This window comes from Pantherophis guttatus, chromosome 3 (genome assembly GCF_059756535.1).
Source record: "Pantherophis guttatus breed Tessera chromosome 3, ASM5975653v1, whole genome shotgun sequence".
Lineage (NCBI taxonomy): Eukaryota > Metazoa > Chordata > Lepidosauria > Squamata > Colubridae > Pantherophis > Pantherophis guttatus.
The window spans coordinates 144,801,945-144,814,011 of NC_142065.1; the positions used below are offsets into that span (position 1 = coordinate 144,801,945).

The 12,067-nt window shown below is 38.8% G+C and overlaps 1 protein-coding gene and 1 long non-coding RNA gene across 3 annotated transcripts in view; both read left to right on the top strand.

Moving 5' to 3' along the window:
* CDYL (chromodomain Y like) overlaps positions 1–12,067 on the top strand; it is a 143,755-nt gene that overhangs the window by 98,740 nt on the left and 32,948 nt on the right. The window lies entirely within an intron of this gene.
* LOC117672448 (uncharacterized) lies at positions 4,019–8,511 on the top strand. Its single transcript, XR_004593247.2, has 4 exons — positions 4,019–4,167; positions 4,405–4,474; positions 6,876–6,897; positions 8,192–8,511. It is a non-coding gene; the product is annotated as an uncharacterized LOC117672448 (long non-coding RNA).

Below are 12,067 nucleotides of genomic sequence, written 5' to 3' on the forward strand. Positions count from 1 at the left end.
TCTTTCCATCTAGCTTGCAACTGACCATACTGAAACCAAGTTTGAATTATTCTTTCTTCTTTTAATGCATTTAAAGATTTTAACTGCAATACCCCCCCCCTTCCATTTTAAGAAGCTCTTTATAAGTAATCACCTCTTGCTTTTGTTCTACACTTATATTCTCTATCGCATGTCTGGGTATTGCCCATATAGGTATCTTATAATTTAATTTATATTGATACTTTTTCCAAACTCGTAACAAGGCATTCCTTAATATATGGCTTTTAAAAGTCTTATCCACCTTTTTATCATATAATAAATAAGCATGCCAGCCATATAACAAATCATATCCTTCAATGTTCAATATTCTTTCTTCTGTTGAGTTAATCCAATCACTAATTATTGTTAGGACAGCTGCTTCATAGTATAATCTTAAATTAGGCATTTTAAGACCTCCTCTTTCACGTACATCTTGCATTATTTTTAACTTTATTCTCGGTCTTTTCCCTGCCCAAACAAAATTATTAATACCCTTCTGCCATTCCCTCAGATTTTCATCTTTCTTGAGCATTGGTATCATTTGGAACAAAAATAGAAACCTAGGTAGAACATTCATTTTTATTGCTGCTATTCTTCCCAACAGAGATAATTGTAGTTTTCCCCAATTCTCCATCTCTTTCTGTATTTTTTGCCATAACATTTCATAATTATTTTTATATAATTTTACATTTGAGGCTGTGATATATACCCCTAGATATTTAACCTTTTTTACTATTTCAAATCCTGTTAGTCTTTCTAGTTCTTCTTTTTGCTTTGCCATCATGTTTTTAGTTATTATCTTTGTTTTTTGTTTATTTATTTTAAATCCAGACATTTGTCCATATTGGCTAATTATATCCATTAAACCTGTAGCTGATTGTACTGGTTGAGTTAAAGTAACAACCAAGTCATCTGCAAATGCTCTTAATCTATAATCATGATGTCTAATTTTAATTCCCTTTATTTTATTTGACCCTCGTATTTTATTCAATAAAGGTTCCAAAATTAAAATAAACAATAATGGTGATAAAGGCCATTCCTGTCTTGTTCCTTTTTCAATTTTAAAAATTTCTGTTAAACCACCATTAATTATTATTTGTGCTGTTTGTCTCTGATATATTGCTCTAATAGATTGTGTAAAGTATTCTCCAAACTGCATCTTTTCTATTATTTTCAATAAAAATTGCCAATTCAATCGATCAAATACCTTCTCCGCATCCAAAAAGATAAGCGCTGCAGGGACTTGGTTGTTCCTTTCCAAGTATTCCAATAAGTTTACAATTTGTCTTACATTACCTTTCATTTGTCTCCCACTTATAAATCCAGACTGGTCATTATGAATCATTTGTTGCATGATTACCATTAACCTATTTGCTAATATTTTAGCAAAAATCTTGTAATCAGTATTTAAAAGCGATATTGGCCTATAATTCTTATGTTGAGTACGGTCTTGATCCTCCTTTGGAATCAATGAAATAAAAGCTGTTCTCCAGGAAGGGGGTACATCTCCTCCGGCTTGAATCTTGCAAAATAGTTCCTTAAGCGGTTCTACCATTTTTAACTGCAAATTTTTATAATAAACAGCTGTCAGTCCATCTGTGCCTGGAGCTTTACCCCCTTTAACTGTTTAATTGCTAAAATAATTTCTTCCGAAGTTATTAGTTAGTTCAGTCCTTCCCTTTGCTCTGGTGTAATTACAGGGATATTCTCCTCCTGTAAATATCTGTCTATATCTTTGCCTTGAATTGTATCCCTAGCATATAACTTTGTATAGAATTCTAAAAAGGCTTTTTAAATCATATTTTGTTGATATACCTCTTTACCTTTGTATTCTATTTTTTCTATAGTACATAGCTTTTGTTTTTTCCTTAACAAGTAGGCTAACCATCTACCTGGTTTATTTGCATTACAAAAAATGTTATGTTAGGAGCCAAGGTCATCCCATCAACCCTGGGCCGCTAGATTAGGGCGTGTATTGCCAAATCATTTGAAATACAGGCTCTTCCATTGCCCAACAGTATCATGGCACACTCCACAAGGAGTGCGGCCACAAATGCGGCGTGGGCAACACAAGCCTCTCTGGAAAAGGTTTGCCATGTGGCTTCATGGTCCTCCCTGTCCACTTTCATCAAGCAATATAAACTGGACAGCTATGCCTCGGCTGAGGCGGGCTTTAGTAGGCGGGTCCTCCAGAGGGTGCATGCAGATGAGGGGACCTCGGACCAGGCTGTGACCCACCCGTAAGGACACGACCGCTTTGGTATGTCCCATTCCTGGATGCTGTCTCCACTACAATGGAAAAGTGGCATTGGTCCTATCTGATACGCTCTTTCTCGTTGAATGGAGACAGCATCCAGCCTCACCCTAGTGACCGGCTGGTCCTCGATCCATTGGGAGGGGAACATTTCTGAACAAGACACATCGGGTCTGTCTCTATGCCTTTGCCAAAAGCTGGGGACCATTGGTGTAAGTGTGTCCTCGCAGTTTTGACAGACTCAGTCCTATTGGCTAGCAGATGAGGACTACCCATTCCTGGATGCTGTCTTCACTCAACGCGAAGGAGCATATCAGGTAGGACCAACCTCCCTTTCTTGACACCCCCCCATCTCTCTCCCTCTCCCCCTCCCTCCCTCTGTCATCCTCATTTTTTAAGTAGATAAATTTGTTAAATACAAAGAATGGGTAAAAAGTTTATATGGAATTCAACTTCATTGTTGATGAAATCTTTGGTGGTGCCATATAAAAAAATAAATACTTGTGAACTGCATGGGTTTTTGTTTTTCAAATATTCTTCTTTTTTCACTTTTGTTTTTCTCCAAGGTTTATTTTTCTTTTTAATCCTAATTTTTTGTTTACATTGCTGTTGACTCAGTAAAAAAGAAAATAAGAAGCTAAAAAACTAAATGTAATTTTAAAGGAATGTCTGAAAAATAGGGCCAAGCATCAATTCCATCCTTTTCAGTTTTTTTACATAAATGATCCTTGTTTGTGACCTTCTGTTACTATTTATGTTTCAAGTTTTGTTTTGGAGCTGCTTGCAGATGACTTTTTTAAAAAGCTTTGCTATGTTGTTATGTATATCCTGATTACTAAAGAGATAAGGGGCAAGCAATCCATGCATCAATTGTCTTTAGAAAAGCAATTTAGCAACCTCACAGCAGCTATCTTAGTTTTATAGAAGATTTATAACAAATTTTAGTCCATTGTCTAAGTATAGTACAAAACATGTTATATCATATCCTTAGTGGCATTTTAGATGATGTGATAAGCTGAAATCTATTTCCAGTTGTATTTAGTAGTGTGCTATGAATGGTCTTGATGTTAATGAATCCCTGATAATTGATGGACATTTTACTAGCAGATAGTGAGGCTCTGAACCAGCCCTGGAGCCCCTGAGGACAACAGAAAAAGCCACAAAGGTCTCAGGGGCTGAATTCACCTTTCCCACCAAGGCTGCTCCCTACCACCTTGACCTGTCACAACTCTAAATCTGTTCTCCCGCGGAAGAGATAGTAAGAAAGCCATGTGATCTTATCTGGTGTATGGGCTGCTCTGCGTCATTCTAAGATCTGGCCACTCTTGCTTCCCTGAGTGTTTGAGTGGGGATGCCACCCATTGTATGATGCTAAACCAGAGAAGTGAGGGGCAAATCTCCCCTTTCTACTCCTACTGGGGAAAAGCAGATGTTGCCAGCAGGGGCTGTGAAGTCCACAGCCTTGTTAGACTTTAGCTACCCCTTGGGATTCCACCCAGAGCAGAGAGCATCAAGCCTTTGGCTCTTGACCAGCCCTACCAAATCCTCAAGGCAGCCTCTTCTTCCCTTCCAGGATTCTGCTTCATTACTGCAGAGTCTTTTTCTGCTATGCTTACCCCTCTTTTCAGGCCCAACTGCCTATGCCCAGAAGTAATGCAGTAATTGTAACCCCCAAGCAGCTCCATGCTGCTTACCTCACAGCCATAAGCAATATGACACCAGCTGAATTGCAGATCAGACAGTCAGTATTCCATTCAGACCTCTCATGAAGTCATAAAGCCTACTATAGGCACATGACTGGCTTTCCAGATGTCCGCAGTTATAGTGTAATCATTGCAAATGACATGTACGATGACTAATGCTACACTGAAAGACTCTATGGAAACCTCTTTGTGGTGAGTTCCCCAAATAAATTCACTTGGAAAGAAGCCATAGGAGTGTCGAGCTCTGGCGCAGAGATGACTGTACCTAGCCAGCTGAATGCAGCCTGGAACCAAGGACTGGACTACTGCAAGATGGGCTGCTGTGATAGATGATGGGTGGGTGGATGGGTAGATGGATAAATAGATGATAGATAGATAGAATCTTGTGACTTCTCTCCCATCCCTGTCGTCCCCTCTCCCCATTGGCAGTAACAGGGCAAACCAGGACAGAAGAAGCGTCTAAGATTATCCACATCCTGGATTTCAAGATCTAGAAAAAGTGAGGATATTATGGTGTTTTCTGCTCTTTTTATTCATTTTTTACATTCTTATATGTATGCTTACAGAGATAATCTCTTAACTGAGATAAAAGATTTATCTTAATGATCATCAACTCCAAATGGCAGCAGTTCTACAAATTCTCAGCAGAATTATATTTCAGAGTGCAGTATTTCAATTTGCTATTGATCTCAAACAAAAATAACTGTACAATCTCTGATCTTAGAAGTTTTCTTTAGGATTTAATTCTTAAGCGTTCAGCATAACTACAGTATTGTGTTATACAATTCATGTCACTCCAGTAAAACTATGGAAGGTTTTTCTTTCCAGACAGTGCTAGAAAATATTTACTGTTTGAGGGTATGTGATAAATGTAAACAATGAAATAATTTATTAAATGAGCACAGAATCATATGATGAACCGAACTAACATGTTCATTAATTATTTTTAAATTCTGAGCCTATTGATGAAGATGGAAAAAATATGTTTCTGATTTTTTAAATAACCATTTTACAAAGATAAATAAATGTTATAGCTTCTGATCAGAAAGAATTGTATTACATACATTTACATTTTGAATTGCATTATCTAAATAGTCATCTTAAAATCAATGTCCTGTTTAGTTAAAAATCCCAAAAGTTAAGTATCCAGCTAGGAATCCTGTGGACAAAGCATAATAACTAATAAAATAAAGACCTCTTTTCCCTAAATCATTACAGTTATTTCATTGATTTTTACCTAACATGTAATCTAAAACTTAATTCATTTTTGTAAGTATGAACATTACCCAATTATTATTTTACATATAACCCCATACAATGGACAATCTGATTAGATTGAATAGTAAATTTAGGTCATTTGTTGCAGATTCCCCAGTTTGCAGTGTTTAGGGTTGCCAGGTGTCCACTATTTGAGCGGACAGTCCACTTTTTTCACATTATGTTCACTATTTTTTTTCACAAAATAGTGGACATTTTTTTTATTCAAAAGCTTTATGATGAAATGGTACGTAATCTAAAGCTGTACAGTCTAAGAGAATAAAGATAGGAGAATCCCGTTTTGTCTTTTTTTTCATAAGTTAGAATGAGACAAAGATCGAATGCTCATTGCAATAATCACATTTTACATAACAGCGCAAAAAATGCATTAAAGCAGTTATCTTTTGATATCGAAAATGTAGTGCTGAAGGTTTTTGCCGAATTTTCGAATTTTGCGAAGAAACGAGAAGAGTTGAAATCATTTTTTGAGTTTTGCGAGTCAGAATTCCATGAAGTTTAGCGCCATGTTCCAACACGTTGGTTAAGTTTGTTTAAAGCGGTCGAAAGACTTCTTTTAAACTGGATACCTCTAAAATCGTATTTTATTTCTCTTGGATCTGATGAGTGCCATAAGGTTATCTGGAACCTTATTTCGGATCAGGAAAATGAACTCGCAAAGGACGATGAACCAACAATTTCAGAATTTTATTTATATTTCATGCACTTCTTCATGTCAATAATGCAAGACACCCTACTGAAGCTGGAAAGCAAGAAAATTCTTGCATGTGATCTTCACATTATCATGTGTAAGCTGCGTGATTCTTTGCAAAAAAAATACGATGAGCAGTTTTTTGGAATGAAAGTTTTATTTGCCTTACGTAAAAAACATTTGCCTGAGAATGCCATGCAAAAGTTCAAGAAAGAAGCCATCAACGTGTATCAAAGAGCCATTGCGTACCTAGAAAAGTGGTATAATTTCACCGATTCAGTATATGAGACGCTAAGTTGTTTCAATCTAATTGATCGCAATAATCCTCCAACTTTAGAAGAAATGACGAACATCTGGTTATTATCACCATGGCGAGAAGAACTTCCACCCAACACTCTCTTCGATGAAATTTCTGCCTTAGAAGAAGTTTATGTTCATCTGCAGGGCGATTCATCCCTTGATAAGTGGACATACTTTTTCAAGAAAGAGCCAGCTCCGAGTTTACTGAAACTGTTCCAGTATTGTGCATCAATTCCAGTATCAAATGCAAACGTTGAACGAATTTTCAGCGTCATGGGAAATTTGTGGACTGACGAACGTAACCGACTGCTTGTACCATCAGTTCGAAGTGAACTTTGTATATTTTTTAATATTTCTCAACGTTGTACTGAAATTAAAGAATTATTCCTTAAACACAAAGAATTGATCAAAGCTGCGCAGTCAAATAAAAAATACACATGCCAGCAAAGTAAAATGTAATTTAATATTTTACATATTATTATAATATATTTGATGTTTTGAATTTTAAGTAAAGTTTTGAAGTGATTATTTTAATACGTGTTAAAATGTTTGTAAGAAAATATATAATTTAATTGTAATTTTTTTTAATTTTTTTACTACCCCCCCCCCCCCGTCCGCTATTTTTTGGAAGCAGACCTGGCAACCCTAGCAATGTTGTAAGTATCAATGTGATGCATTGATTTTCTTTTAAGACCTTCAGTTGGTGATTATTAGTATTTTTCTAATACTGTATCTAATAATATTTAGTATTTAATAAAGATAAAGCATAGCATTCCCAAAAGAGAAGGTCCACTGCCTCCATCATATCTCCTGAGAAAATGTTGCTTCATTTCTCCTCAGCATGAACTTTACTAGCATTTTATTTACTTCTCCTTTCTTTTTGTTTAACTTCCACTCTGAGAAACTCAAAGCTTATGACTGTGAATCTCAGTTGGCCCTAATAAAAATGAATTTTAGATTTATTCACAGTATCCTACCCCCCCAAAAAATATATGAAAATGTACTTAGATATAGCTTCTATTAAGTCTGTGAAGAAGATTGAAAATAGAATATGAATTTAAAACTATACCCTATGCACTTTTAAAAGTGGAAAAACAAGGGTTTGCTTTTGGTCCCTTGGATTTAATTTTTACTGGAAAACACTCTTGTTTATTTATGGTGCTCCCAGGAATATATAGTAGGTTGATCTGGGTTGCAAAACATTTATAAATCTAGGAGCCAGCCAGGGTTTCTAGAGGTCAACTGGATGCATAGTAACCTAATTCAAAGAAAATTGCTGGTCTCTCTAGAGAGTTATTTTATGTTCTTCCCCCTCTCTGCTATTCAGCGAGTTCTTAATAACAAGGAATGAATCCTACAGAGAAATCAATTTCTGATTTTTGAGTTATCCTTCATTGAGTAATTACTGACTGATAATAAGAACAAACAAAAAATATAAATGGTTACTTGGCTATACAATAGCATGTGGAAATTAAAGAGAAACTAAAGACAGCCACATTGAAATGCAATGTACTAGTCCATGAGCTAGCAGAAAAATATGCTGGTGTAAACTGTCCTGCCAACTAGCCAAGCCCTATTCTCAGTGGTGGGATTCAGCCAGTTTGCACCACTTTGGGAGAACCAGTTGTTAACTTTCTGAGCAGTTTGGCAAACTGGTTGTTGGAAGAAGTCATTAGGGCAGAGAACTGGTTGTTAAATTACTTGAATCCCACCACTGCCTATTCTGCCTTTGTAATGAAGCCAGCTAAGGGTTCTGTCCCTACAGTTTCAAAGCAGGACAAATTAAGAGAGTCAAATTTGGATTCCCCTTCCTTTGTTTCCCCTCTACTTAGCTGTGGGAGAAACAACACTTGTTCTCATTCATGTGGATGGGATATGGCTGAGCAGACATTAGCATGTGCTTTGAATGATGGATTTAGCCACCTACAGTATTTTGTTGCCTCCTAATAGGTTGCAGAGACCAAGTATCTGGAGACGTCCTTCCACTTTCACTCTGTATTCTTCCTCTGCTCCTGCAATCTGTCAGCTCAGCTATTTTTGGACACTGGCTCAGCATTCTTTCAAAAGGGAATGAATGCAGTGCTGGCAGTGAGTGGCCATGACTGGCAACACAAAGTAGCTTGTGGTGTAGACAAAATGATGTTCTCTTCCCATTCCCAGTAATAGAAACAGTATGAGGTACATCTACACAAAAATCAATGTCAGCAGAAGCAATAGGAAACATATAATGCACTCACTGTCAACAAAACCAATAAAACTTAACCAATATAGCTCTCTCTCTCTTATATAAAGTGACTGTACAGTACTGGACTAACACTCTTCAAAAGAGCACTAAACTCATGTATATGAGAAGCCTATATAAAACCTGACAAGCATTTTGAAAAGTATAGGCTAAGCATAATGTCAGGCAGATAATCTGCAGGAGCCAGGGGATGGGTTGTCCAGTCACACCAGCTAAAATAGCCATAGAGGGCAGTAGCCTGTAATTGTTGGGGATATCCTTGTAGCAGCCTGAAATGGCCATTAGAAACTATACAGATCCCAGTCCATGACATGCATTATTGCTCACCTTATAATGGAGTTTGTGTCTGGCAAAAATTGTTCAATGAGAAGAAAGAAAAAACTCTTAGATATGCGTTGAGCCAGATTATGCATGTGGCGCCAACACTGGAACAAAGATGGGTATTAGCCAAAAAACACTGGATCAGGTTTATTGATGTCCTTGGGTGGGATCGGAATGGTGGTAATGTATCCCTCTTTGCCCTCCTTGATCTATCAGTGGCTTTCAGTAAAATCAATCATGCTATTCTTTTGGACCAATTTAGGAGATTAGGCTAGGAGGCACACTGGTTTTTCTTTCTCTAGAGCCAGTCAAATTAGATACGGGAAAAGATCTAGCTCTAGACTGCTGCTTCATAAGGTCTCACAGGACTCTGTTCTCTCCTCAGTCTCTTATTTAACATCTAAATAAAGCTGCTGGATGAGTTCATCCATTGGCATGGTTTGAAGTATCACTAACCAGCATTGATATTGATATGTACATTTCTGCATCAAATCACCTTGTGATGCCATCAAGATTCTTTCCCATTGTTTGGAGATTGTAGGAGTCTGGATGGAGAAGAGCAGTTCAACCCTGACAAGGCTGAAGTGGTGGGTTTCAAAAATTTTCGCTACCGGTTCGGTGGGCATGGCTAGGTGGGCACGTGACTGAGTGGGCATGGCTAGCTTGACGTCACCCACACCCACTCAGTCACATGACACCCCCCCCCACCTAGCCATGACCACAGGAAAAGGTAGGAAAATTTTGGGAATTTCCACCTATCTACCCCTGCCCTCCCTTCATCAGTCGCCCCCGTTTCCCCTCCTGTAGCAGCCCTGGCCCTAGCCCCGCTTCCTCCCCCACCACCGCCTCTTTATTCAGGCTGCTTACCTGCTTACCTCTGGTCCAGAGTCTGGAAGGCAAGCTGACTGGAGTTTTCGGCGGCCCCCATCCAGCTGCTGCTGCTGGAAAGCAGCTGGCAAAGAAGCCTCCCAGGCAGGCCACTGAAAAGTACTGGAGGTCATGGAAAAAGCTGCTGCCGTCACCGCCATGTTCTTCGCACATGAGTATCCCAATGGACTTGCAAGACAGTGGTATGCGCGTGCATGAAGAACATGGCAATGAACATGGTGGGTGGGCAAGCAAGCGGCGACCGGAGGGGCGGTTCGGGGGCATGGCCAGCCAGCCATCGCTACCGGTTCAGTAACCTTGGCCAAATTTCCACCAACGCTTCACATGAATCGGTTGAATACCACCTCTGCTGAGTGGCTCTGGATTCTGAAGCCTCCTGGATCCAGATACATTCCATCTTTAACTCTGAAGGAAACACCACTCCTCCAGTCAGAATTAGTGTGCACAATTTTAGGACTTCCCCTGGACTTACATCTCCTGCTTAAGGAGTATGTGACAGTTGTGACTAGGCGGGCCTTTCCACAAATTCTTCTTGTTTGCCCATTACACCCAAATCTGAATCAAGAATAGTATCATGTATTAGTCACGTCCTGTTTGGGCTATTGTAATGCATGCTTCATGGAACTATTCTGAAAAGGATTTGGAAGCTGCAACTGATCCAGAATGTATCAGTGCATGCGCTTTGGAACACATCAAGATAGGACCATGAAATGCCACTTTTTGACAAAATATATTGCGTTGCATTAAGGTTTCTGTGCAATTTAAGGTGTTGTTGTCATTCAGAAAATTCTACCTGGCAGAGGATCAGATTACCTGTGAGTCCTCCAGCGTCCAGTTGTTTCTGCTTATCCCACCAAATACCATAGGAATTGAAACTGTAGGACAGAACCACTAGTTGGTTTTGTTACTAAGGCAGAGGAGGACTTGGCTATTTGGCAGCACATTTTATACCTTTCTTTCAGGGCATTTAATGTATCAAAGTGAACAAAAAAAGACTTGTTTTCCTTTTCAATATACTGTACACATTCTTTTCATTTCTTTCTTTCCTTCATTAGAATATAAACTGGTATACGTAGGCTTAATCTAGATACAAAAAGAGACAGTTTGGTCTAGTGATTAAGGTATCAGGCTAGAAATCAGGTCACTGTAAGTTCTAGTCCCACCTAAGCCATGAAAGCTGGTTAAAATTTTCTACCTGACCTATATTTCCAGCACCATTTATCTTTGTAACCATTCATATTGGTTAAAATAATGTCATATTATTTCAAAAACTGTTCAGTTCAGTTCAGTCAAAACATATTAAGACTTTTGCACTCAGAGTAATGGAGCCAAGCAATATTTTAGCAAGTTATCTTTTTTGCATTTGTGTGCCTTCAAAATGCTACATACTTAGACAACTCTACTGTACATACAGTGGGGAAAAAAAGTATTTAGTCAGCCACCAATTGTGCAAGTTCTCCCACTTAAAAAGATGAGAGAGGCCTGTAATTGACATCATAGGTAGACCTCAACTATGAGAGACAAAATGAGAAAACAAATCCAGACAATCACATTGTCTGATTTGGAAAGAATTTATTTGCAAATTATGGTGGAAAATAAGTATTTGGTCACCTACAAACAAGCAAGATTTCTGGCTCTCACAGACCTGTAACTTCTTCTTTAAGAGGCTCCTCTGTCCTCCACTCATTACCTGTATTAATGGCACCTGTTTGAACTTGTTATCAGTATAAAAGACACCTGTCCACAACTTCAAACAGTCACACTCCAAACTCCATTATGGTGAAGACCAAAGAGCTGTCGAAGGACACCAGAAACAAAATTGTAGACCTGCACCAGGCTGGGAAGACTGAATCTGCAATAGACAAGCAGCTTGGTGTGAAGAAATCAACTGTGGGAGCAATAATTAGAAAATGGAAGACATACAAGACCACTGTTAATCTCCCTCGATCTGGGGCTCCATGCAAGATCTCACCCCGTGAGGTCAAAATGATCACAAGAACGGTGAGCAAAAATCCCAGAACCACATGGAGGGACCTAGTGAATGACCTGCAGAGAGCTGGGACCAACGTAACAAAGGCTACCATCAGTAACATACTACGCCGCTAGGGACTCAGATCCTGCAGTGCCAGACGTGTCCCCCTGCTTAAGCCAGTACATGTCCGCGCCCGTCTGAAGTTTGCTAGAGAGCATTTGGATGATCCAGAAGAGGATTGGGAGAATGTCATATGGTCAGATGAAACCAAAGTGGAACAGTTTGGTAGAAACACAACTCGTCGTGTTTGGAGGAGAGAGAATGCTGAGTTGCATCCAAAGAACACCATACCTACTGTGAAGCATGGGGGTGGCAACATCATGCTTTGGGGCTGTTTCTCTGC